Source organism: Hylobates moloch, unplaced genomic scaffold, assembly GCF_009828535.3.
Source record: "Hylobates moloch isolate HMO894 unplaced genomic scaffold, HMol_V3 SCAFFOLD_20, whole genome shotgun sequence".
Taxonomy (NCBI): Eukaryota; Metazoa; Chordata; class Mammalia; order Primates; family Hylobatidae; genus Hylobates; species Hylobates moloch.
The window spans coordinates 25,599,999-25,626,437 of record NW_026652295.1 but is presented as its reverse complement, the minus strand read 5'-3'; the positions used below and the strand labels follow the sequence as shown (position 1 = coordinate 25,626,437).

At 42.3% G+C, this 26,439-nt stretch overlaps 10 non-coding genes across 10 annotated transcripts; 7 read left to right on the top strand and 3 right to left on the bottom strand.

Moving 5' to 3' along the window:
• The first annotated feature begins 260 nt into the window (after positions 1–260).
• Positions 261–332, top strand: TRNAM-CAU (transfer RNA methionine (anticodon CAU)). The gene has a single exon. It is a non-coding gene; the product is annotated as a tRNA-Met (tRNA).
• Positions 333–2,416: 2,084 nt separating this feature from the next.
• TRNAR-ACG (transfer RNA arginine (anticodon ACG)) lies at positions 2,417–2,489 on the bottom strand. Its single transcript has one exon. It is a non-coding gene; the product is annotated as a tRNA-Arg (tRNA).
• A 472-nt stretch (positions 2,490–2,961) lies between these two features.
• TRNAS-AGA (transfer RNA serine (anticodon AGA)) lies at positions 2,962–3,043 on the bottom strand. The gene has a single exon. It is a non-coding gene; the product is annotated as a tRNA-Ser (tRNA).
• Positions 3,044–7,759: 4,716 nt separating this feature from the next.
• TRNAR-UCG (transfer RNA arginine (anticodon UCG)) lies at positions 7,760–7,832 on the bottom strand. Its single transcript has one exon. It is a non-coding gene; the product is annotated as a tRNA-Arg (tRNA).
• A 2,037-nt stretch (positions 7,833–9,869) lies between these two features.
• Positions 9,870–9,941, top strand: TRNAW-CCA (transfer RNA tryptophan (anticodon CCA)). Its single transcript has one exon. It is a non-coding gene; the product is annotated as a tRNA-Trp (tRNA).
• A 5,931-nt stretch (positions 9,942–15,872) lies between these two features.
• On the top strand, positions 15,873–15,944 carry TRNAM-CAU (transfer RNA methionine (anticodon CAU)). The gene has a single exon. It is a non-coding gene; the product is annotated as a tRNA-Met (tRNA).
• Positions 15,945–16,370: 426 nt separating this feature from the next.
• On the top strand, positions 16,371–16,452 carry TRNAS-UGA (transfer RNA serine (anticodon UGA)). Its single transcript has one exon. It is a non-coding gene; the product is annotated as a tRNA-Ser (tRNA).
• A 1,092-nt stretch (positions 16,453–17,544) lies between these two features.
• Positions 17,545–17,616, top strand: TRNAQ-UUG (transfer RNA glutamine (anticodon UUG)). Its single transcript has one exon. It is a non-coding gene; the product is annotated as a tRNA-Gln (tRNA).
• A 482-nt stretch (positions 17,617–18,098) lies between these two features.
• On the top strand, positions 18,099–18,170 carry TRNAQ-UUG (transfer RNA glutamine (anticodon UUG)). Its single transcript has one exon. It is a non-coding gene; the product is annotated as a tRNA-Gln (tRNA).
• Positions 18,171–23,804: 5,634 nt separating this feature from the next.
• On the top strand, positions 23,805–23,886 carry TRNAS-GCU (transfer RNA serine (anticodon GCU)). The gene has a single exon. It is a non-coding gene; the product is annotated as a tRNA-Ser (tRNA).
• The last annotated feature ends 2,553 nt before the right edge of the window (positions 23,887–26,439 follow it).

Below are 26,439 nucleotides of genomic sequence, written 5' to 3'. Positions count from 1 at the left end.
TGAAATATTAGCAGACGTTCTCTTATGTATTTACATTCACACAATACACAGTGACAAACATTACATCGGAGAAGTGTACCTAAAATAACCTTTTTCCTATTTCTGATTAACTCTTTTCTTAGTAGTAGTCTAAGCCTATGGCCATATTACGAACAGATTACTGCTCTGGAAAAAAAGAAGAGAAGACATAATTTTGCGATTTGGAAACTTGACACACTAGAAAAAAGGTGACTATTAACTATGGGACCTCTCCCTTGCGTAGCAGAGTGGCGCAGCGGAAGCGTGCTGGGCCCATAACCCAGAGGTCGATGGATCGAAACCATCCTCTGCTAGGGAGGTTCTGTGGGTTTGTTTTTTCCCCCTTCAAAAATAGATCTACCTCATAGGAGGAGGAAATTGGTATAATTGTCATGGACACCGTAAGGGAACTTATTTTGATTTGCACCTCTCTCAGAGATCTGCATCTCTGCTTGCAATACATTACTATCCTAATTAGATTAAAAATAACAAAAGCAGTAGTTTTAGCTTGTATTGTTTGAGCACTTAATAGATACCATGCACTATTCCAAGTTCTGAATCATTTATTCCTCGCAATTCTACGAAGTAAATACTTGCTATTACTCTTACTTTACAAATGAGACAAATTGGGGTTTGTCTGCAAGTTCGGGTTTGCAGAGGTTAACTAACTTGCCCAAAGTCATGCAGCTAGTAAATGGTAGCGCAAAGATAAAGCTCTAAACCGCCGTTCTGCATAATTACAAACACTAACATTTACAGCAAACTTCAAACGTTATTTCAGCGATTCCTTCCGAGTTTTATTGGTAGGACACGAACTCACCTAGTATTATTAAATCCCTAGCAAAATGAGAGGTACAATATGTGACATATAGTAACATGTCTAGATTCGAGCAGGCTGTAGGAGACACTTTTTTTCTTGTTCTTATTTTTGTGTTTACTCAAACTAATACAGATGCATAAGGAGACATGTTTAAAGTAGGATGAAATCTACAGACTGTGCAAAGCTTTTGAACTTTTGGAGAGATGTTTAGACAACTGACGAAATGCTTGGGGTTGAATTAATGATAAATGCCTAGAAGCTTAAGCAGTAAAACAACAAGAAAAGACAATTATGTACTAATGCCAGGGAAAAATAAAAATTGAGAGGAAAGGAAAACTTAACAATGTATTTCTTTGCTCACCTGCTGAATTACGTTTATAAAGTTGTCATATTTTAAGCTACAAATATTAAAGTATCATGTATTGTGCTATAACCATATGAGAAGACATAGAAAGGGAGCATGTGTGTATCGGGGGTCCTGGGGTGTGAAGAAGAAAGTGAACCAGTTACTCCTCTTATATAAAGTCAACAGAAGGACCATACAAACATATTATTTAGAGATATGTAGTTAAATAATTTTAAAATAAGCTATTTAAATGTTTAAAAAGTAAGCTTAACCACTCAGCCACGACTACAGGTGCCAAAAGTTTTCTTAAACGTCGTACATGTTATTATATGTCACATATTGTACCTCTCGCTTTACCAGAAATTTAATAGCTGAGTTCATGTCCTGCCAACAAAACTTGGAAGGAATCAACAAACTTCAAGTTCAGGCGCATATGTGGTAAGCTGAGAATGTTCTTTGGGTGTTTTCTATAATGCAAATCAGGAATATGTTTCAATAACTTTAAAAATTGCTAGAGGACAGGGAGCAGAGAAGAGACTGTTGATTTTTGTTTCAAAAGATTCTTGAAATTATGTGTATGTGAAAAGGATAGAAAAGAACCCAAAATTGTTTGCTATCTAGAAATTTTCTGTTTGTGAATTCTCAATCGTAACTCTCACAGAATGACACAAGATTTTCCCGGACGGACGTGGTGGCTCATGCCTGTGATCTAGCACTTTGGGAGGGCGAGGCGGGCTGATCACTTGAGGTCAGGAGTTCCAGATCAGCTTGGCCAACATGGGGAAACCCCATATCTACTAAAAATACAAAAATAATTAGCTGGGTGTCGTGGCGCACGCCTGTAATCCCAGCTACTCTGGAGGTTGAGGCTAGGAGAGTCGCTTGAACCCAGGAAGCAGAGGTTGCGGTGAGCTGAGATCGCGCCACTGCTCTGCAGCCTGGGCGACACAGTGATACATCTCAAAAAAAGAAAAAAAATTCCCCTGTATTAAGTTTTATCAAGCAATGTGAAAATTGGTCAGTTCTGAAACGTATCAATTTAGTGATGTGATTTAAAAAAAAAAACTCTTATGTATGTGAAACAATGGTGAACTGAAGCTGGAGTCTATTATAAAAATTTTTGTCATCTTGTGTAATTCTTTTAAAAATTAAAATAATAAAATACATAAAATGTATAAATGCCCAGGGAAGGGGCATTTATGTAAACCTCCAAGTTTCCACCAAAAGTCAAACGAGCCAGCCAGGAGTCGAACCTGGAATCTTCTGATCCGTAGTCAGACGCGTTATCCATTGCGCCACTGGCCCTCCCGAACATTAACGGACGCGTTATACCTACAGAAAAAAAATGTTTTGGGATTACTGCGTCGTCCTAAACATGAATATATGAAACTTTTATTTCTTTCTGATCATAAGGATTTTGAACATAAAACCCTCCAATTAAAACAAAATATAGTTTTATTTGTTCCTTTGACTTGGTTTACTGATGAAGTATGATTCCTTCGTGGGTAATGAGAAACCCATCCTCGTGCACAATGATTACTTCCTGAACAATGAAATATCCATTATGATGTAACTTGTGAAAGATCAGAGATAAGGTTTACTTTGGGCAATGAGAAATCCATTTTGAGGACCTCTGAGACATAAGTTCAAGTTGTCTTGCCCTGAATCTCCAAGAAATCCATTTTGATGTTAACTTGTAAAAGATCGAAAGTCTTTTTACATGTGAAATATCAATCGGTCGGATGAAACCTGCTTGAAGATGCAAAAATACCACTACCGTAGTCGGCAGGATTCGAACCTGCGCGGGGAGACCCCAATGGATTTCTAGTCCATCGCCTTAACCACTCGGCCACGACTACAGGTACCGAATGCTTCCTTAAATATCTTACATGTTTCTATATGTCACATATTGTACTCGTTTTATTAGGGATTTAATAACAGCTGAATTCTTATCCTAAGAATAAAATTTGGAAGCAATCAACAAACTTCAAGTTCAGGCACATACATGATACGCTAAGAATGTTCTTTAGGTCTTTTTTATAATGCAAATCAGGAATATGTTTCAACAACTTTTAAAATTCTCATATTTTTGCCTAGTAAGAAAATTATCCTCAGGCCGGGTGCTCACGCCTGTAATCCCAGCACTTTGGAAGGCCAAGGCGGGCAGATCATGATGTCAGGAGTTTGAAACTGCCCAACATGGCGAAACCCCGTCTCTACTAAAAATACAAAAAAATTAGCCAAGGTGGTGGTGCACGCCTGTAATCTCAGCTACTCGGGAGACTGAGGCAGGAGAATCGCTTGAACCCAGGAGGCGGAGGTTACAGTGAGCCGAGATCGCGCCATTGCACTCCAGCCAGGGCGACAGAGCAAGACTCCGTCTCGGGGGTAAAAAAATAAAAAATAAATTAAAAAAAAGAAAGAAAGAAAATTATCCTCAATAAATAACAAAGATGTTCCGTAGAGATCACCTATATTTTCTGACGAAGTCCAGTGCCTGCGATATACTAACGGCTCAACAAATGTCAGTACAATTGTAACTATCATTGTAAAATCCCAGAATCTAGATTCATCAAAATGTTCTGCAGTGAAGATAGGCTTCTGTCTTTTCATAAAACTCAGAATATTTTAACCAGCTGAAAGAACATTTCTGAATGAAACTAGAAAGTAGAAAATATTTTTGCGGGTCAAATCCTCTTTCGTTTATGCGGCCTTCTCTCACAAGGGGAGGAACAACTGCATCTGATATTCTGTGAATAGTTTGAAATTATATTCAAAGACCACTTCCAAAGGAAGAGCAGAACCCCAGTTTCTAAAACTACACTACCATTACCACAATACTATGCGTGTGTGTGTATTAGTGAACAAGTCAGGGATTCTGTATTTCATCAATGGCCCAACTCTATGAACAGAAGAAGGGTAAGGAATGATTGATGAACTACTGCTCATGTGCGGATGGATTGAAAATCGTCTCTACTCCAGATCTCTCTCCTCTGGGCTCCAGAATATACAGTTGTCCTATTTTTTTTTTTCTTCCATGTCCATGGGCATCTCAAAAGCAATGCAACCCCAAAGGAATGTTCCATCATTTTCCTCAAACTTGAATTTTCTCCAACAATCCAAATTTTTGATGAGATACCAAAACGGAAGACTAGCTACCAAGACCGAAGACTCCCCTTCTCCTTTTACTCTCTCTGATTCCCTTCCCAGCAGGCCTTCAATTCAACCTTCTAATTAGCTCTCAAATCTGGCTCTTCTTCCCCATTCCTCAGACCACGTGTTTTTTTTTTTTGTTTGTTTTGTTTTTTTTTGACGGAGTCTCGCTCTGTCGTCCAGGCTGGAGTGCAGCGGCGCGATCTTGGCTCACTGCAACCTCCGCCTCCCGGGTTCAAGCAATTCTCTTGCCTCAGCCTCCCTAGTAGCTGGGATTACAGGTGCGCGTGCCACCATGACTCAGACCACTTTTTAAAATGAGGTACTTAGTTTAGGTACTTAGAAGTACTCATGAGAAACTTCTCATTAAGTTATTGCAACAACTTCTTAGTCTTTTGGCCTCCAGTTCCTGATCCCTTAAATGATATATTCGTTTCTTCATTCTTCTAAAAATTTTATTTTTTTAGAATAAAAATAAGCACTTTGAATATGGGTAGTGAGACAGAGAATTGCCTATTTTTTTCAAATTCTTTATATGTGAAATAGCAAAAGCCAAGCACTTTGCTAGGTACTGTTCATTCAATAGAGAGCGAGATTTCTAAAGGATTACAGAAGTTAACAATGAAACAACTGAGTGCAAGTGAGAAGTGCAGCCGTAACATAGTAAGCAGCCCACAGGAAGAGTTCTTGATCTCAACCACAAAGGTTTTAGGTGGTTGCCTTGAGGGTCACTTAGACTCCAAGCTTCACGAAGAAAGGTTCCAGTTTTACCTTCTTTACCTCTGAGTCCTTCATAGGTGCTTAAGTATTTTTGGAATGAATTATACTTAAGCTCAGATCTGGATCTGAAGGATGTGTTAAAATGAGACAAATTGGTGTGGGGTGAGAAAACGGGGTAGGGTAGTGTTCCAAACCTAAACCTCATGGAATGTGGGAGAAACTGAAGAAAGTTCCTTCTAATTGAAACATTGCTTTTTGGAGGGGTACTGGGAAGGGCATTGATGAGCGATAACACCGGAAATGTAGTTGAGTGCAGGTTATGTAGGTAGAGCTAAGTTAGCACGAACCTAGAATGTGTTTCTGACTGTGTCCCTTACCTCCTTTAATGCCTTTAAGGTACCCTGTGGCCTAGCGAGAAGATCGCAGATGACATGGGAGGCCTTCATCTTCTGCATCTGTCCGACCTTTTCAGCTCCTCTTCTGGTCACTCTGTCAAGGGGGCCTGGAACTCCTGAGACGTGAAAGGACCATCCCTATCTCAGATGGTGCGGGTTTCTTCACCCTGACCTCTGCCATGTTTGCTTGGAGCCCCAGCGCTCATCCTTCAAGGCCTTTTTAAAAGTAGCACAGGCTCTGTCAAGCCTTCTTGAAAAATTAAATTTTTTATTGTAAAAACTTTCAAACCTATAAAGAATGTGAAAGAATAGGCAATTATCTGTATACTCATCACCCACATTCAATAATTAACATTTTGCCGTCTTAGCCTCATCTACCTATTTCTACTGAATCATATGAAATTCACTTGCAGACATTATGATATAGCACATCAAAATCCATAAACATGTGTCGCCTAAACATGCGTCTTTTATTTAACTACAATATCATTAACGAAACTAAAACAATCGAGCAATTCTTTAAAAATATTTCGTATCTGGTTGGGAGAAGTGGCTCACGCCTGTAACGTTTTGGAATGCTGACGCGGGAGGATTTCTTGACCCCAGGGTTTGAGAGCACATGTAACAAAACAAGCCCTTCTCTTGTGCCTCTGTACAAAACAGATTTTAAAAAATCAACCTGGCCTGGTGGCGCGCTCCTGTAATCCCAGCTACTCCGGAATTTTAGGCGGGAGGATGACTTGAGCTCAGGAGTTCAAGGTTACAGTGATCGCGCCACTGCATTCCAGCCTGGGCGACCGAAAGAAACTCTAAATAAATGAATAAAAACATCTAAGTATTTATTTAAATTTATCTAACATATTTTTAGAGTCAGTATTTATGTTTCCCTATATTCTTTCACAGTAGAACAGTTTCCCAGCTTTTTGTTTTTATTGTTATTTCTTCATGACATCTTTTAATCTTCCCCTCCCTCCCTTCCTCCCTTCCTCCCTTCCTCCCTTCCTCCCTTCCTCCCCCCAGCCTGGGCAACACAGGGAGATCCGGTCTCTACAAAAAATAGAAAAATAATTAGCCAGGCATGGTGGTGTGTGCCTGTGGTCCCAGCTACTCGGGAGGCTGAGGTGAGGATCACTTGATCACCGGAAGTTGAGGCTGCAGTGAGCCGTGATTTCACCACTGCACTCCAGCCCTGGGGGACGGAGCCAGACCCCGTCACAAAACAAAACAAAACAAAACAAAATAAGCAAAAAAATCTAATTGTCTCATAGAATGTCCTACATTCTGGATTTGTCTCATTATTTCCTTATGGCATCTTTTAATTTATTTTTGTTCCTTTTAAATTAGAAGATAAATCTAAATGATTGCTCATGTGATTAATTTGAGTGATTAGATTTAGGTTAAACATTTTTGCCCAGACGCTGTTCTTTACACTGTACTAACTTCACATTAGGAGGCACTTGTCGGGATATCTTGCTGATGGTGAAGACCGAGTGGTGCCCCCCAAGGTTTTTTATTTCTCTCTTTGCAATTGACAAGTAGTTTTGGGGTGGCACTTAACACCATGAGCATATGTTATTTCCCAACCACCTTTTCCTAATGGTTTTAAGGTCGTTAAGCTCGTTCGTTGCTTTGGTCTATTATTTTTCTAAGGATTGCAAATGGTGATTCTTGTAACTCTACCAGTCTTCTGTATTTGTTAGAAGATACTTTTGTCAAACGTGTGGACCTCTTTTCTGCCTTCCTTCGTACCCCAGTCTTTCCAAGAGGTTCCCATGGCAGCTTCACATTAACCCTGTCGTAACAGCCTTAAAACTCACGTAGGTTGGCGCTAAATTGCAATTGGGTCTGACGTGCTTTATGGTCTAGAGTGCATTCTACAGTCTGTAAGGTCTGTAAATGGTCCTCATACTCGAGTGTGCAAACGAACCGCTTGGATAGCTTGGTTAAAACCCAGAATCCTAGAGCCTACACACAACGATTCTAAGTAGGTCGAGTGTAGTGCGGACTAGCAAGGGAGGTCGGCCTCGAAAAGTTGTCATTTTTAAGAAGCTCCCAGGTTATGTTACTGGTTCAGGGACTGGACCAAATTTTGAGTAGCGCAGGCCCAGAAGATAGACTGTATGGCGTTATGGTGGAGAGAGAGAGGATAAACAGACACGCGGTGGCTAAGTACAGGGCAAAGGCAAGGGATGTGTAGGAAGGGATCTACAATGAAGATAACTTAGTCTTCACTAAGTGGAAAGAAGTACATTTCTGATTACCAGCTTTGAAGAAGGAAAATAACACCAACGTAGTCAGTTTCCCAAACAACCACGGAGGGATTCGAACCCTCAATCTTCTGATCCGAAGTCAGACGCCTTATCCATTAGGCCACGTGGTCTCGGGCCAGGGAAGACAACAATTTTTTGACGGAAAATAATCTCCTCCCCATGAGTTGTGAATGTACTAAGTATAGTGAAATCATTGTTGTAAACCAAGGAATTTCCAACCCCTGAAAAAAACTTACAGCCTGGTTGGGGAAAGACGAAGTTTAATCTAATGTTAAAAAAATCTAATGGCCAGGCGCGGTGGCTCACGCCTGTAATCCCAGCATTTTGGGAGGCCGAGGCAGGCGAATCACGAGGTCGGGAGTTCGAGACCAGCTTGGCCAACACGGTGAAACCCCGTCTCTACTAAAAATACAAAAGTTAGCTGGGTGTGGTGGCGGGTGCCTGCGTGCCGCTGCACTCTAGACTCCAGCCCGGGAGACAGTGCGAGACTCTGTCAAAAAAAAAATATTGCAATTGTGTTCGTAGCCGCCGCCGTCCTGCCGTCGCTCTCCAACGCCAGCCCAGCGCCGCCTCTCGCTCGCGGAGCTCCAGCCAAAGGAGAAGCGGGGTAAGTAAGGAGGTCTCTATACCATGGCTCGTACAAAGCCGACTGCCCCCAAATCGACTGGCAAATCGACCGGTGGCAAAGCACCCGGGAAGCAACTGGCTACAAAAGCCGCTCGCAAGAGTGCGCCCACTACTGGAGGGGTGAAGAAACCTCATCGTTACAGGCCTGGTACTGTGGCACTCCGTGAAATTAGACGTTATCAGAAGTCCACTGAACTTCTGATTCGCAAACTTCCCTTCCAGCGTCTGGTGCAAGAAATTGCTCAGGACTTTTAAAACAGATCTGCGCTTCCAGAGAGCAGCTATAGGTGCTTTGCAGGAGGCAAGTGAGGCCTATGTGGTTGGCCTTTTCGAAGACACCAACCTGTGTGCTATGCATGCCAAACGTGTAACAATTATGCCAAAAGACATCCAACTAGCAAGCCGCATACGTGGAGAACGTGCTTAAGAATCCACCATGATGGGAAACATTTCATTAAAAAAAGTGCAGTGGTGCGATCTCGGCTCACCGCAACCCCTGCCTGCCGGGTTCAAGCGATTCTCCTGCCTCAGCCTCCCGAGTAGCTGGGATTACAGGCATGCGCCACCAAGCCCGGCTAATTTTGTATTTTTAGTAGAGACAGGGTTTCTCCATATTGGTCAGGCTGGTTTGAACTCCCGACCTCAGGTGATCCGCCCACCTCGGCCTCCCAGAGCCAATGCGCCCGGCCTTATTTTCTTGAAAGAGCAAAATATCGGGTTTCTAGGCTGGAACAGTGATTCTCAAACTTTTTCCTACATCCCAATCTCCTGGAAAGCTAGTTAAAACAGACTGGTGGGCCCCACGCCCAGTTTCGGATTCAGTAAGTGTGGGGTTCCCTTTTTCCTAGGTTCCCTGCTGCTTCCGACCCTGAGGCACTTCTTGAGAATAGCTAGGCTGGAAGAAGTTAATCCATGGGGCTAGTGGAAAACGGTGAGTTCAGTAAATGTTAGCGGATTCTTTGGGGTTATTGTTGTGAAATGAATGGCCTGTGTACACAATAGAGACCAGAGGGCCCGCGAATTTGGACTGAGAAGTGAGCGTTTAGGCAAGAGATATTATTTATGTTAGGCTTTTGAATCCCAGCAGGTTGAGGATGGGGCGGGTGTGACTATATGTTTGAGTGAAGTAAGTGCTGGTTAGGCCAGGTCCTACGGGGCAGTGCAATGCTGGAATTCTCTTCCTGAAGAGAGAGTAGTCTAGCGCATTTACAGAAAGTAGTAGTGCAAACTTCATAACCGTTCTTATTCCTGTTTCACTGCTAATCTAAACCCAACACATAGACACTTTTTCTCGAAACAGAGAAATTCGAGAAATGGAAAGATTGAACTTGAGAAACAACTGTTTTTCATATATGGAGCATTTATTTGGGTTTGGGGTTAATATTTAATCCGGCCACTCTCTTATTTTTCTCAAAAAAGCCTTAGCGAAACTGTGAAAAGAGATCAAATCAAATAATAAATTGTTTGGGAGGAGGATAAGATTAGATTCTTATCTTAAAATGAAAAGGTCGGATTCTTGTGACCTCGTGGCGCAACGGTAGCGCGTCTGACTCCAGATCAGAAGGTTGCGTGTTCAAATCACGTCGAGGTCAGGGGTGGTTGTGTTTTGGAATGGGTTAAAATGATCTGTACCGAGATATTTAGTCAGTCAACTTGGGATAAAGAACTGAAGACATTGACAGAAAGGACACCTTTCGTTTTCTGCATTCACAGATAACTGAGATCTGTCTCTTTTGCCCTGGGCTTGCTGTTATGACCCTAAAATGAAGAATTCCCCTCGTGGACAGTCTATCTTTGGTCACCTCTTTAAAGGGAGATTAAACGCTCTCTTCTGGCATTAGATAACTTTTCCTACACATAAACCCCTAAACGTTGGCGCTTTTTCCATGCTCATGCCCTGCCCTCTTTGCTTCCTGACTCTTCCTTTGCTTATCTGCCTGCAACACTTCATGCCTTCCTCTCAGTTTCATCCCCACTGGACCTGGAGTCAGGAACTTGGAGCCATCCTGGACATTACCTCTTCTTCCCTTCTGAAAGGAGTCCCAAGTTGTGCTGAGTTTTACCTCCTCGTATTTCATATCCCATTTATCCACTTCTCTCAATTATTACAATGGCCTATTTGCTTCCATCTTTTCTCTCTTGCCAAGGATAGTGACATAAATCTTTTTTTTTTTTTTTTTTTTTGAGACGGAGTGTCACTTTGTCGCCCAGGCTTGGGGTGCAGTGGTGGGATCTTGGCTCACTGCAACCTCTGCCTCCCAGGTTCAAGCAATCCTCCTGCCTCAGCTTCCCGAGTAGCTGGGAGTACAGGCATGAGCCACCATGCCCAGCTAATTTTTGTATTTTTAGTAGAGACAGGGTTTCACTATGTTGGCTAGGCTGGTCTCGAACTCCTGACCTCAGGTGATCTGCCTGCCTCGGCCTCTCAAAGTGCTGGGATTACAGGCGTGAGCTACCATGCCCTGCCCACTTATCATTTTTTTTTTTTTTTTAACAAGCAAGCATTTTCTATTTTACTGTATTCCTAAAAGGTGTGTAGAGTTCTGTTAAAGTTCTATACTGTTATTGCACGGTAATTATTTTCTTGCTCCAGATTTCACTGTTAGTAATCTTATTAGTTTGCTAGGGTTGCCATAACAAATACCATAGACTGGGAGGCTTAAATGACAGAAATGTATTTGCTTACACTGATGCCACCTTAGCAGAATTATAAGCAATGACAGAAATCTAACATGACTGACTGACTCCATCTTGCTTCTCACCTCACAGGCTAAATTGTTTTTTTGCTTATTCTAGGGCAGAGGCCAAGATAACTGCAAGAGGAATTCAGTTTACAGATAAACTTTGAGGCAAGGAAAACTGACCTCCAACTTCTTTTGTGGAGACTGAAGCTGCATTCACAAGAACAGGTAAGAATTATGGTAGGGTCCTGAACTTTGCTAAAGAATAGGCGTAGACAATAACCTGCCACTGCTTAGCTTGTTTTTCTGTAAGTCTTTTACTGCCCCAGAGTCACTAACTGGGGGTTGCATGATTTATAACTTCCTGGCCGAGAGCGGTGGCTCATGCCTGTAATCCCTGCACTTTGGGAGGCCAAGGTGGGTGGATCACCTAAGGTCAGGAGTTCGAGACCAATCTGGCCAATATGATGAAACCCCGTCTCTACTAAAAATACAAAAAATTAACCCGGCATGGTGGCGCCTGTAATCCCAGCTACTCCGGGAGGCCTGAGGCAGGAGAATCATTTGAGCCCGGAGGCAGAGGTTGCAGTGAGCTGAGACCACACCACTGCACTTCAGCCTGGGCAACAAGAGTGAAACTCCGTCTTAAAAAATAAAAACAAAACGAAAACGTGGCATCTGAGACATTTCTGAGATTTAGCTTTTCAGCACATCAAGAGATGCCACTTGATCCTGAGACCCCTGCACCCAGTACAGATTTTAATCCATACAATATTCCAATAAAGAAGAGTAGAGCATGAAATGAACTCATATTTGTGCAGAAGTGATTGAGCATTTTTTTTTTTTTTTTTTTTTTTTTTGAGACGAAGTCTTCCTCTTATTGCCCAGGCTGGAGTGCAATGGTGCAATCCCGGCTCATTGCAACCTCCACCTCCCAGGTTCAAGGGATTCTCCTGCCTCAGCCTCTGGAGTAGCTGGGATTACAGGCACCTGCTACCATGCCCGGCTAATTTTTGTATTTTTAGTACAGACGGGTTTTCACCATGTTGGCCAGGCTGGTCTCGAACTCCTGACCTCAGGTGATCTGCCCACCTCAGCCTCCCAATGTGCTGTGATTACAGGCATGAGCCACCAAGCTCACCTTGTGACTGAGCATTTTAAAGGCAAAATGAAGGAACGGAAAAGGGGGTGAGCAGGGCTCAGTGGAGTGAAAAATTACAAAAATCAGAAAGAGGAGATTAGTTCATATGAAACCCATCTACGTTTGCTAACTGGTGCTTACAGAAGTTAAGCTCCTACATTCCCACAGAAGTAGGAGACAGGGGCTTTATTTTCAGGTGTTGTTTGGAAGAACAGTGCATTCTTTTGGCAGTCTTGAGTTTTCTCAGGCAGACACTTTAAGGGGGACTAAGGTCATCCTAGGGATGTGGTCTTAGAAACTATGTTAGTGTCTTTAGTCTTTAAAGGTCAAGGTTGAGGCCTAGTTGAGAAGAATGTACAGAGGAGCCTGGCTAGAGTTTGGTCAAGGAGAAAATCGTTTTCATTTGACACAGCAGACATAGTGTGGCAGGCCGAGTCTCCCTAATGGCTGAACAGGCAGGCCTCCATGACAATGGTTTCAGCACTGACTGAGTGGTTAAGTTAAATATTAAAAGCAAAAAAAAAAAGCCAGTGCCCTTATACAAAGGCTGGAATGTAACCAAAGCCCACCAAGGGTATGTCTTTAAATGCATGCACACTTACATGTAGACATATAGCTTAGAAGGTATATAAGCTCTGGAAAACTTTGTGATTTTGAGTTGGTCTGGCCATAATTTCCAGGCCTTCTCTGTGTACCCCGTTACAAAAATAAACTCCTGGCCAGGCACGGTGGCTCACGCCTGTAATCCCCGCACTTTGGGAGGTCGAAGTGGTCATATCGCCTGAGGTCAGGAGTTCGAGACTAGCCTGGCCAACATGGTGAAACCCCATTTCTACTAAAAATATAAAAATTAGCTGGGCGCGGTGACATGCACCTGTAATCCTAGCTACTCGGGAGGCTGAGACATGAGAATCACTTGAACCTGGGAGGTGGAGGTTGCAGTGAGACAAGATCGTGCCACTGCACTCTAGCCTGGGTGACAGAGCAAGACTCAGTCTCAAAAAAAAAAAAAAAAGAAAAAAGAAAAAAGAAACTCCCTTATTTCCCAGTTCATCTGCATCTCATTATTGGGCCCCAAGAATAAGCAGCCTGACCCTTGGTTTGATCGGGGAGCAGTATTATTCAGTTACAGAAGTGAAAAATAATAAGAAACTCAGAACACTAACAGGAGAGAATTGGTTAAATAAATTTATTATTTATAATAGAGCAAATTATTATGTAGCCCTTAACGTGATATTGAAGAATATCTGATATAGAAAGATGCTTAAGACACTTGAAATAGACAAATGATGTATTAAGCAATTAATTGCCATGTGTGATTATAGATTAGTCAGATTATACAGTATGATCCGTATGGCTAATGATTATACTACAATAATAAGAGTAAATATTTCTGGGTGTGGGATTAGACATCATTTTAATTTGCTTGCTTTTTGCTGACTTGTATTTTTAAAATATTTTAAGATGAAAAGTTTTTCTTTGAAAAAAGAAAATATACAAATTATGTTAAAAAAATTGCTGCATATATACTCTGTGCCAGCTCCGTAGAAAGATACATCACACAAAGTTTTTGCTCTGGGGGAAATAGTAGTCCAGTGGAAAAGACAGGCAGTATCAACTCATAATTAAGAAAAAGGATGAAATTTACAAGGAAAAAGACTATGCTTGACCCAGCTGTAGTGCATTGATATGAGTGGTGGCCTCTCACTGGATAATGTGAGTGCCAAGAGTGCAGAATGTGGGATTTAGGGGGGAAATCACAGACTATCTACACCAAAGCAGGATTTTGGACTATTATGAGAGTTATCTATGATTTTAAAAAAGAGTGAGAGGACAGAGAAAAGAACCTATATACTGATCTACAGTCTAGGTAGCCGTAGTTTTGTTTGTTTTCATATATGACAGATAAAACTTAGATTATTCTGTATCAGGAAAGATGCACTGGATAGTTCAACTGTAATTGTTGAGTTTTTGCAACACGATGCAGAGTAACACGTAGAAGTCACCTTTTAAAAATAACCTTGGGGAAGAGCTCGGTGAATAACACTAACCTTGGTCAATTCATCAGCTGATCTTGAACTCCTGGCCTCAGAGGACCCTCTTGGCCTCAAGGGATCCTCCTGCCTCGGCCTCCCAAACTGCTGGGATTACAGGTATGAGCCACGGCCCAATTTACTGTCTATATTAACATGACTTTACTATTCCACTATTTTCATCAACATACCTTTACCATTCCCAGAGACCTTTGCCCAGGAAGTTAAAGTTGCAAATACATTTTATTTATTCTAGGACCCTATTGTTTATTCCAGGAAGTTCTTGAAACACATATTAACTTCTTAATAGAAGGCCATGGCCAGGCGCGGTGGCTCACGCCTGTAATTCCAGCACTTTGGGAGGCCGAGGCGGGTGGATCATCTGAGGTCAGGCCAACATGGTGAAACCCCGTTCCTACTAAAAATACAAAAAGTTAGCCAGGCGTGGTGGTGGGCGCCTGTAATCCCAGCTACTCAGGAGGCTAAGGCAGGAGAATTGCTTGAACCCGGGAGGCGGAGGTTGCAGTAAACAGAGATCGCGCCACTGCACTCCAGTCTGGGCGACAGAGTGAGACTCCGTCAAAAAACGCCATAACTGAGGCTTCCAGTTAACAGCCAAGTGAATGAGCTTGATTTCCTTCCTGAAACTCAAATTTTCTCCCTTCCCTTCCCTCCCCTCTCCTCCCTCCTTTGTCACCCAGGCTGGAGTGCATTTGATGGGCCATCTCGGCTCACTGCAACCTCCTCCTCCCGGGTTCAAGCGATTCTTGTGCCTCAGCTTCCCGAGTAGCTGGGATTACAGGCGCGTGCCACCACGCTCGGCTAATTTTTGTATTTTTAATAGAGACAGGGTGTCACCATATTGGCCAGGCTGGTCTCGAACTCCTGACTTCAAGCTATCCACCCGCCTCGGCCTCCCAAAATGCTGGGATTACAGGCTTGAGTGTCTTTTTCACTTTGAAAGTCTCCAAGGGCCACGTATCAGCAGACTTTCTGCTTACTTCTACGTTCAAACGTTCTGAGAAATATTCTTACGTATTTACTTACTTCTATGTTCAAACGTTTACTCAGAATATTTAGACATAATATTTGATTGGAGTTTTAAAACATTATAGACAGAGAACATACATTGTCACTTTTTTTAAGGACGGTATGATGATAGATGTAAAAGAAAACAAATCCATGTGACTACGTTTAGCACCGGTGGTTAAGTGGTAGAATTCTCACCTGCCGCGCGGGAGGTCTAGGTTCAGTTGCCTCCTCGATGCAACTGTAATTTTTTTTTTCTTGTGAACATTTTCGATGCAAATCGCAAGTAAAAAATGTTTGGAAGTAATAAGGACTCCCTCCGGTATCCAGGAATGGCTGAAATTTGCCCAAGCATTTATAATTTCACCTTTATAAATTATGCCAATTAGCCTACACTTTGTTTTCCAATAACTCGAAACATGTTTCCGTTTTAGAGAACTTCAACCTCAGCTGATTCTAATTTATCGAGGAAGGATTCTAAACCGCTGGTGTTTGTAAGTGGCGTGCAGCCCTATATGGATGGCCAGTGTGCACTTCTCATTCTCCAGGATAATTTGGCAAACGACAACAAATCATTTAAAATTAGGAAGACGCCAGAAATTGTAGCCTTTAATAAATTCTTGACAGAGCTCATGTAACAGCAGAGTGGCGCAGCGGAAGCGTGCTGGGCCCATAACCCAGAGGTCGATGGATCGAAACCATCCTCTGCTACGTGGCAGTATATCTTTTACTTGAAGAATAGGACCCTACAAAAAAGGGGTTTTAAATGAGGCGTGCTAAACGTCAGCGGACCTGACCTGTGTAAGAATCCATGAGGTATCCTGGTGGAAATGCGCATTTGCAGTCTTCAATATCTGTAATCCTACTAATTAGGTGTGGAGAGCCTTTCAGCCAATGTCTTAGATTTGGAGACCATTTAGGGGTTGGCATGTGGGCCCTCGTAAAGTCTTTCTTACTTCCTACATCAATATCTCTTTTAGCCAATATCTAAATCTTTAAAATTTTGATTTTGTTTTTTAACCAGGATGAGAGACATTGCAGAGTTGTTACCTTGTCAAAATAAACGAATTTAAAGATGTCTGTGAAAAGAAACATATATTCCTCATGGGAATGTATCCAGGGTGTTGAAGGAGTCACGTAGTCGTGGCCGAGTGGTTAAGGCGATGGACTTGAAATCCATTGGGGTCTCCCCGCGCAGGTTCGAATCCTGCCGACTACGGCGAGCTTTTTTATTTTCAGGTAGAGGAAATTCGGTGCACTACCTGTGCAATCACACAGAATAACATGGAGTAGTGCTTTTTATTTTCCTGTTATTATCTTTCTCCATAAAAGCGGAAGCAGATAATTTTAGTTCTTTTGTGTAACAAGACTTAGAGATTTTTGAAGTGTTACATGGGAAAGCACTTGAAAACACAAGTAATTTCTGACACTGCAATAAAAATGATGGAAAAACGCTCAAGTTGTTTCGCCTTTAAGTCTTCTTGAAATGCTGTCTCCCTATCTGAAATCCAGCTCACGTCTGACTTCCAAAACCGTGCTTGCCTTTAACTTCTGGAATCAATATCTCAAACAGATCCTTTCTGGTTCCGCTCGTATCATCCTACTTTCAGAGGCCAGAATTGCAGAGGAAACACCAGATAGAGGATCTCCAAAACTGTTGCTAAGATGTTTTAAGAGATGTCTAAGTGTTGATATTTTCTTTTATAAACCCTTAAGTGGAAAAACGTATCGTGACCTAAAAGTTCAGCAAATACATAGTTCTGATTAATCAAGGAACGCTCCTATTCAGAATCTCCGTGGGCAGATTAGAACAAGGTTTTGGAAAGGTGAGTTCTGTTCTTGCTTTCTGCCTGCTGGAACAGTTTTTTTTTGGTTTTTTTTTTTTTTTTTTTTTTTTTGAGACGGAGTCTCGCTCTGTCGCCCAGGCTGGAGTGCAGTGGCGCGCTCTCGGCTCACTGCAAGCTCCGCCTCCCGGGTTCACGCCATTCTCCTGCCTCAGCCTCTCCGAGTAGCTGGGACTACAGGCGCCCGCCACTACGCCCGGCTAATTTTTTTTGTATTTTTAGTAGAGACGGGGTTTCACCGTGGTCTCGATCTCCTGACCTCGTGATCCGCCCGCCTCGGCCTCCCAAAGTGCTGGGATTACAAGCGTGAGCCACCGCGCCCGGCCGCTGGAACAGTTTTGTTGCTTTCTCGGAATCTGGACTATGCACCTATTTTGAGAGGCCAAAGTAAACGGCCCTCTCAATGGACCAATTCCACGTACTACATTCATGCTATCAAAAATATGCCAGGAGATCACTGTATTGTTGGCCCCATGGTGTAATGGTTAGCACTCTGGACTTTGAATCTAGCGATCCGAGTTCAAATCTCGGTGGGACCTCTCAAACTTTTAGTACTCTTTCCTTCTCTCAAATTACCATTGTACCCAGAGGAGCGTACACCTGATCACTTAAGCACCTTAACATCCCATCCCAGTCGGCAGCACGATGCTTTCCTGCAGAACAGCATCCTCTAATCTCTCACCTGGAATTTCACATCTGTTCTCTCTTGCCCCTCCTCTCTTGTTGGACGCGAGTTCCTCAGATTTAAATTATCATACGCAAGTTTAAGGATACGTTTTTTACCTACCAGACCTCGGTTCTTTCCTTTTTTGAACAAGACTCAAACGGGTTCAAGTTTTGTCAGTTTCTAAGACGGACTTGGTCCAGATATGTTTGTAGTGCATGTGAATCTCTTGGAGCTTCTGCTATATGGGATGCAGATAGCATTAATTTAATAAATATTAATAGAATACTGCATCGAATAGATGACACACTGTGTAATCACTATTTATATGTATTCATGAAATTAACTATCGAAGGTGGCCCCATGGTGTAATGGTTAGCACTCTGGACTTTGAATCCAGCGATCCGAGTTCAAATCTCGGTGGGACCTGTCCTACTTTTGGTGACCTTCATTCGTCTCTTAAATCTTCAACACACGCCGGTCTGTGGATTTACTTTTTCACTCACAGTTTCTTCTCCCGATTAGCAAGTGTCATGTAACTCCTGATTGTCATTTCTAGCTTCTGAGTAGTATCATGTCCTTGTACATTCTTGGTCTTTTCTCTTAGCATCTACTCTTCCCCGAGTTCCCAAAGGCAGCCAGGGTGCTATTTGCGTGCTCAGGGTGCTTAACGGTTTATGTGTCAGAGGCCCCTCCTGCGAATCGTTTCTTCTTTGGAAGCCCCTCAAAATGCAAGGATTTACATAAGAATTGTACTAGCAAGTGCCGCATATAAGGGTCCCATAGTATATCGGCTAGCACTCGGGATGCTGAATCCAGGAATTTGAGTCCAAATCTCTTTGGGATGTTAGCAACACCTTGGTCAATTTTCCTCTGTGGTTCTCTTAAATCATTAGCCTACCTTCGAGGTGTACCCACTTGGCTGCAAGCGCTGCCAATCATCATGGCACCTTGTCCTAGAGAAAACTGTCTCTATCTACTGACCTCTGAAATTTTAGCCCTACTCCTATTTTACTTGATGTCTCTTTTTGCCTTTTTGCCCAGAGTTTCTCAGATTCTGGTAAGTTAGAATCTTGGCCCCAGTGATTAAGAGTTTATGTTTTACAGCCCCCAATCTCAGTTTCTTCCTTTTCTAGAGCCTATTTAAAGCGTTCCATCTGCTTCTAAGCACTAACACTGTCCCTAAAATGTTTGGACTGCACGGCGCTGCAGTTGTACACATCTTAGAGCCTCTACTGTCTGTACTCAGTTGGGGCGCCATCCAAACTCCTTAAGCTAATGCATTGTCCGCATTATTTGAAAGATTAGCTGGTATGTTAAAAGTACACATCAGTCTTTCAGTAGGGATTCAATTTCCATGTCCCGGTGACTTAATGGCTAGCACCTAGGCTTCAAATTTCAGTGGAACTCTCTCAGTTTTGGTGACCTTGCTCTTGAGTTTGCCCAAATGGAGAAGCACACTTGGGCATGTATAGATAGTCTCACATACTTGCACTTCTTTTCTGGAGCAACATCCAGCTTCTTGATCTTTTCTCTGGCTACTGAAAGTTGTCCACTGCCCATTACCCTCATGTATCCCTAGAAGCTCTTCTGAAAGCTTTGCTTTGCTTTACTGGAGCCTGAAGTCAGTTAGACCACTGTAAGTTAATCATCTGCTGGGATGAGTAAAGGTTCATGTGTCAGAGGCCCCACCTATGACTTTTTCTTCTTCAGAGCTCACTCCGAATGCTCTGTATGCTATCTCTGGACTCGGGCATGAAAATGTGCAAACCACAAATTGAGTCATCTGAGAGCCTGCATTTTTCTCCCTATGAGAAGCTATTAGTGTCCTTACATTGAATCTATGCCCATTTTAAAGATTAACTGACCAGATGCAATAGTATACAAATCTTCCCTAGAACCTTTGTTATACAAAGGTACCATGGTATAACGGTTAACACTCTGGACTCCAAATACAGCCATCCCAAATGTTGGTGGGACTCTAAATTCCTTCTGTTGACTCTCTCTACAGTTCAAAACATATCCTCCAGGGCTCTCAATGACAGCAAAAGTAGAGCTCCGTGATCTCCTCTGGCCTCTAAAAATTGTTCCAGAAAAAAGTCCTGTAGACTTCCTTCTGCCTATTTAGCCCTATTCATGGTACTATCTTAGTGGCTCTTTATTAGCTTCCTATTGCTTACCACAAATTTGGTGGTTTAAGACAATATGAATTTATTTTTTGTTATTTATTTATTTATTTTTGAGACGGAGTCTTTCTCTGTCGCCCAGGCTGGAGTGCAGTGGCACAATCTCATCTTACTGCAACCTCTGCCTCCCGGATTCAAGCCATTCTCCTGCCTCAGCCTCCTGAGTAGCTGGGATTACAGGCGCCTGCCACAACGCCCGGCTAATTTTTTGTATTTTTAGTAGGGATGGGGTTTCACCATGTTGGCCAGGCTTGTCTCGACCTCCTGACCTCATGATCTGACCACCTCAACCTCCCAAAGTGCTGAGATTACAGGCGTGAGCCACCGCATCTGGCCTATTTTATTTATTTTTAAAAATAGGGTCTTACACTATCACTCAGGCTGGACTGTAGTGACACAATCATAGCTCATTGCAGCCTCAAACTCCTGGGTTCAAGTAATCGTTTCCTATCAGCCTCCCAAGTAGCTAGGACTACAGGTGCACACCACCATCCCTGGCTAAGACAACGTGAATTAAATTTTTTTTTGCAGTTTTGGATATCAGTAGTCTACAATAAAAGTACTAGCAGGGCTGCATATCTTCTGGAGACATCATGAGATAATTCATTCTCCCGGCTTTTTCAGCTTCTAGTGGCCCCTTCCTTGCATCACTTTTTCCTTCTATAGTCACATTTTCTTCTCCTGACTCTGAACCTCCTGCCTTCCTTTTATAAGGACCCTCTTGATTACATTGGACCCACTTAGATAATCTAAGATAATCTCCCCATCTCAAAATCTTCAATGAAATCCCATCTGCAAAATTCCTTTGACCACTTAAGGTAACATAAAGTAACATATTCACAGGTTCTGGTGATTGGTTGTGGACCTATTTTGGGGGTCATTATTTAGCGTACCATACCCTCTATTAATAAATAGCAGGCATTTGTTAATGCTCTTTAATCTATTGGTCACGGCTTTTTTCAAAAAGATAATGTATAGATTTACACCAAGCTTATACACAAGTCTTTCAATAGGAGAATCTTAGGGAAAGGGTCTATGATGTAATGATTAGCATCTGAACTCAGATTTGGCAAATTTACGGCTATGATGTCTTGTATTTTTACATTGTCTACTATACTCCCTTTCAGCCATAGGCTCCACTGCTCTCTGGCTGATCAGGCCTTCCTGAATGTATTAGTTATCTGTTGTAAAACAAATTGCCCCCAAATTGGCAGCTTAAAACAACAGACACATATCCCACATGAGATATCATGAAAGTAATATCCTATCACATTTTCTATTTTCTGTAGGTTAGGAGCAGGTCACTACATCCAGCCAACATTCAAAGGGAGGAGATTACACAGGAAATGTGGCCACCACACTGTTAAACACTCTAGAGACCTCAGGGCAGAATAAGCCCTAATTGGAGCTGGTCTAATGCTATGACTGACACTTTGCAGACACCTTCTGTTGCTTGGTCAGGAAGTGCTGTATTGGGAGCAATTCCTGGTACCTTTCAATTGGGAAAATTATCTCTTGCCCTCACCCTTTTAAAAGTAGTTTTCCTTTGTGTATCTTCCTTTATAATCAAGCCAGTATTGAAGAGCTTGACTGCTGCTCTCTTTTAATATCATGACTGAACAAGTGAATTACAATCTATACAGATAATGCCCTGACATGAATCCTTCTCAAAAGTTCCCTATGGATTCAAATATGCAGCATGGAGAACCACTGAGCTAATTTTTCCCTGACCACCCTATTTAGCTTGCCACCACTCACTCCTATGCATATACCATCCTCTGACATACTATGTATTTTGTTTTTTTTTTTTCTTTTTGGTGAGACAAGGTCTCACTTTTTCATCCAGGCTGGAGAGCAGTGGCACAATCTTGGCTCACTGAACGTTGACCTCCTGGGTTCAAGCGATCCTCCCTCCTCAGCCTCCTGAGTAGCTGGGACTACAGATGCGCACCACCACGCCCAGCTAATTTTGGTATTTTTTATTGAGATGGGGTTTCACCATGTTGCCTAGGCTGGTCTTGAACTCCTGAGTTCAAGGAATCTGCCTGCTTTGGCTTCCCAAAGTGTTATGATTATAGGCGTGAGCCACTGTGCTCAGCCTATATTTTGCATTATAAGTTGTTTTATTGCTTATTTCCCCATAATTAGGTTTCACCAGGGCAGGGAATTTTGTGTGTAGCATATACATCTGTTCTTAGAACGATGCCTGGAACATATGCAATGCTCAATAAATATTCATCAAAAGACTGAATGAATCAAAGAAACAATGAACCCTTCAGGTCCAGGTTTGTTTATCATGCTTTATAATTCCTAATCCAAACACAGTCAAGACCAAGCGATATTTTTTCTTTCCAGAACACTTTAGGATTTGTTGCTAACTGAAGCTTTAAAAAAATGAAAATTTGTACATTTCTTGGCCTGCTATGTTTTGATGATGATTTGATACCTAATATGTGTGATATTTGTTAGGTAATTCCTTGATACCTCCTTAGGGCATACAGTTTGAATCTTGATCGTATTCTTAATTGCTTTGCTTTGCTTTTGAGACAGGGTCTTACTCTGTCACTCTGTTACCCAGGCTGGAGTGCAGTAGTGTGATTAAGGCTTGATGCAGCCTCGCCCTCCCAGGCTCAGCTGATCCTCTCACCACAGCCTTCCAAGTAGCTGGGACTACAGGCACCAGCCACCACACCTGGTTAATTTTTTGTATATTTTGTGGAGTCGGGGTCTCGTCATGTTGCCTAAGCGGTCCTCCAGCCTTGGCCTCCCAAAGTACTGGGATTACAGGTGTGAGCCACTGTGCCTGGCCTTATTTTTTTAATGCTACATCATGTCAAAACACACACATACATAATATTATTGTTTTTGTAATTTTATTGGGTATAGGTGAGAAAACAGCCCCTGGTATCCAGGAACTGGTCTGACCCTATTCACTAGGCCTGCATATTGTCAGGAATTGGCCAGGCAGTCACTGCTAGGTCATGGGGTTCTTCTGTTGTGCCTAATTTCACAGAACATTAGCATCAGATTGACTTTTCTGATTGTGATGAAATGAGTCAGAAACAACCAAAGAAATGTTGGACACGGTGGCTCATGCCTGTAATCCCAGCACTTTGGGTAAACCAAGGTGGGTGGATCGCTTAAGCCTAGGAGTTTGAGGCCAGCCAGCCTAGGCAACATAGTGACATAGTGAGACCTTGTCTCTATAAAAATAAAATTATTTTTTTAATTTAGAATTTAAATGAAATACAAACATAATAAAAATGACAACACTATCATTTTCATCACATTTCTTTGTACAAAATAAGCAAAAACAAAACAAAAATCCCTCAGATGGCCCCACGATTCTTCAAGATACAGTCTAAAATCTAGGGTCTGACACTCAGAACCAATCACAGTTTGACTGTAACCCATCACTTCAACACTTTACCAGTCACTCACTTGGGCTTCTAGGAGAGACAATGGTTATTTCTCAGATGCGTTAGTGCCATCATATAGCAGGCATCCCTCTGGGAATCCTACCGGGGAGTGTCCAGGAATGCAGCAATAGACATACCTGGTTTAATGATGGCGTTCACATACATGACCTAAGAAAAAAGACAAAATTCAATTTGACTTAAAAAACAGGAGCCGTCACTAACTCGTTTTTCCTTTTTAATTTCTCTTATTTTTCCCTTAGAAAGTGTACTTTGTCATCTTTATTAGGGTCTATTCCTCCCTCCCAGTCTCCTCTTTAGTTTTTCTTCCTTTATGAGAGTAAGAGGGCCATTTATCCATTATTTCCGTCTCTGAAAACATTTAACAAAAGAATAGGAATTGCCAAATGAAACTGTTGAGAAAAGAAACATTATATATATCGCGGGAGGTTTGGGCATGTGACGAGGTGGCCGAGTGGTTAAGGCGATGGACTGCTAATCCATTGTGCTCTGCACGCGTGGGTTCGAATCCCATCCTCGTCGCTCGGCTTTCCCTCCTACCTGGCGCTTTATGTTTTTTTAAAGGTTCCCCTTCAGTGAGGTATTATCTGGTATACCTCCCCGTTTGCTCACTGAGAATTAGGTGTTTTCTTCAGTGAGGTATTATCTGGTATACCTCCCCTTTTGCTCACTGAGAATTAGGTGTTTTTAGCTCCCTTTAAGAGAGGTATTTTTCAGTAGGTATTAGCACACTAACGTGTGCTGGCACTAACAACCTTCTGTCGGTAACATGATTACTGATTCTATTTTATAAAGGACCGAAAAATTACAGTATTTTAGCTCCGCTCCCTCCGCGCAGGCAGAGGTGTATCCACCGCTGCTCCAGATCCGCAAGACTCTGTTGTAGTTGAAAACTGATTTCCGACCCTCTGATTTTTTGCTAACCCCCTAAGTAGCGCCTAGACTTTCTCCTTATCTAGCTGTGATCCGGTGGTTGTTAATTATACATAACTGGGGAGATTTCTCAAAATGCTCATGTCTCCTCCCCTCCCCTAGACCCACTTAAATCCAAATCTTTAGGGGGTAGAGTCTAGTGGTCGTTTTGCAAGTGCCTTGGGTCTCCCGGGTTAAGAACCATCACTGTCCTCACTTCCTTCTTAGTTTTGGTTTCGCTGTTTTGGCAGTTTTCATCATAAATGTGTAATCATAAGGAATTGGGCCTGGCGCAGTGTCACACGCCTGTAATCCTTGCACTTTGGAAGGTTGAGACTGGAGGATCACTTGAGTCCAGGAGTTCGAGACCAACCTGAGCAATATATCAAGACCGCCCCCCACCCCACAACCCCAACCTCCCCGCATTTAAAAAAACAAAAACAGCCGGGCGCGGTGGCTCACGCTTGTAATCCCAGCACTTTGGGAGGCCGAGGCGGGCGGATCACGAGGTCAGGAGATGGAGACCACGGTGGAACCCCGTCTCTACTAAAAATACAAAAAATTAGCCGGGCGTGGTGGCGGGCGCCTGTAGTCCCAGCTACTCGGAGAGGCTGAGGCAGGAGAATGGCGTGAACCCGGGAGGCGGAGCTTGCAGTGAGCCGAGATTGCGCCATTGCACTCCAGCCTGGGCGACAGACCGAGACTCCGTCTCAAAAAAAATAAAAAAATAAAAAATAAAAAAATAAAACAAAAACAAAAACAAAGACAAAAAAAAAGAGAGAGAAAGAAAGAAAGAAAAAAGGAATTGGTTACATATGCCATGTCATTCCTAAATAATGAAGCCCACAGGACCATTAAAATTTATGTTATATAAAAATCGCACACAAAAAAGACTGCTAAACTTGCTAAATACATATTTAAAACTGCCATTTGGCCCGTATGTAAACATCCCATATCTAAACAAAAAACACAAAAAATTGGTTATGCTTATGCCATGCAAAACTTTTCAACTTAAAAAAAAAATCTTTCTTTTTTTTATTCATGTGGTTTATCAGAGGCTCTGTTGTCTTCCACGTTTAACACATCTCTCCTTCATCTCGTTTAGTGGTGGACAAAGGGGAGGTGTTACATAAAAGTTAGCTGCCTCTATGTCTGTGATGTTTAATGTTTCAGAATTCAAGACTGTTGGCAAATTCCTGACAAAGACCACCAGAGACACACCTGTAGACAAGCAAAATTGGATTTGTTGGTTTGTTGCTAAGAGGGAGACAAAATGCTATGGTGAACCATTAGCTGGCCATAATTTTGTGATTGTATATCCTAATAATTTTTATCTAGAAAGGGAGAGAATAGGCTGGGTGTGGTGGCTCATGCCTATAATCCCAGCACTTTGGGAGGCGGAGGCGGGCAGACACATGAGGTCAGGGTTTGAGCCTGCATGGTGAAACTCCGTCTCTACTAAACATACAAAAATTAGCTGGGTTTTGGTGGCACATGCCTGTAATTCCAGCTACTCAGGAGGTTGAGGCACAAGAATTGCTTGAACCTAGGAGGTGGGTGAGCCTAGATTGCTTGAATCCAGGAAGTTGCAGTAACCCTAGATTGCGTCACTGCACTCTGGCCTGGGTGACAGAGTGAGATTCTGTCTCAAAAACAAACAAACAAACAAACAAACAAACAGGATAAAGCAGGATTCTCGCTATAACTGGTAAAGAAGCAGTAGTCATATTAGCCAGAAAGGAGATGTTTGGTTACTTTTGTTATTTGACGATGTCCTTGTTTCTTATTTTTACTCACCTTGATTATGAATTGTCTTATTTTTATCTCAAGTCATAATGGCCACAAAATGTCCTTGCCTATTGGTGTTTTTTGAGATTGGTTATATCCAATAGGAGTTGACCAGAGCTTTGCTGTGAGAGCCAGACCAGCTCCTAGCAACTCCGAGCCCTAGCTGTTAATGTCAGACCAATTCTGGCTACTGGGGCTGTTTTTCTCTTCCTCAAGATATAGGTTTATTTGTAAGTTTGGTAAATTCTTCATTTCTTTCCATATCTAAGCCCTTTGTCTAACAACTCTGCAATTCTTCCCAAAGAGATGTGGTGTATTTCCATATCACTTTGACTTTGGCCTTGGGCATGACAATGACTTTGGTCAATGTGATGT